We start from the raw sequence: 309 nt of genomic DNA on the forward strand, positions 1-309 counted from the left end.
ATTTGAGTGAGTTTCTGGTCATTTTTTGGGGAGATTTCTGTGAGTTTCTGGGCATTTTTTGGAGATTTGGGTGAGTTTCTTTTCATTTTTTTGTGAGATTTTGGTGAACTTTGGGTCCTTTTCTGGGGAGATGTTTTTGAGTTTGCGGTCACTCTTGCTGGGTGATTTGGGTGAATTGGTGGTCATTTTTGGTGGGAGATTTGGGTGAGTTTCTGGTCATTTTTTGAGCAGATTTGGGTGAGTTTTGGGTAACTTTTTGGGGAGATTTGGGTGAGCCTCTGGTCATTTTTTGGGGAGATTTCTGTAAGT

The sequence above is a fragment of the Corapipo altera genome, unplaced genomic scaffold (assembly GCF_003945725.1).
Source record: "Corapipo altera isolate COAL_440 unplaced genomic scaffold, ASM394572v1 RXGC01000115.1, whole genome shotgun sequence".
NCBI lineage: Eukaryota > Metazoa > Chordata > Aves > Passeriformes > Pipridae > Corapipo > Corapipo altera.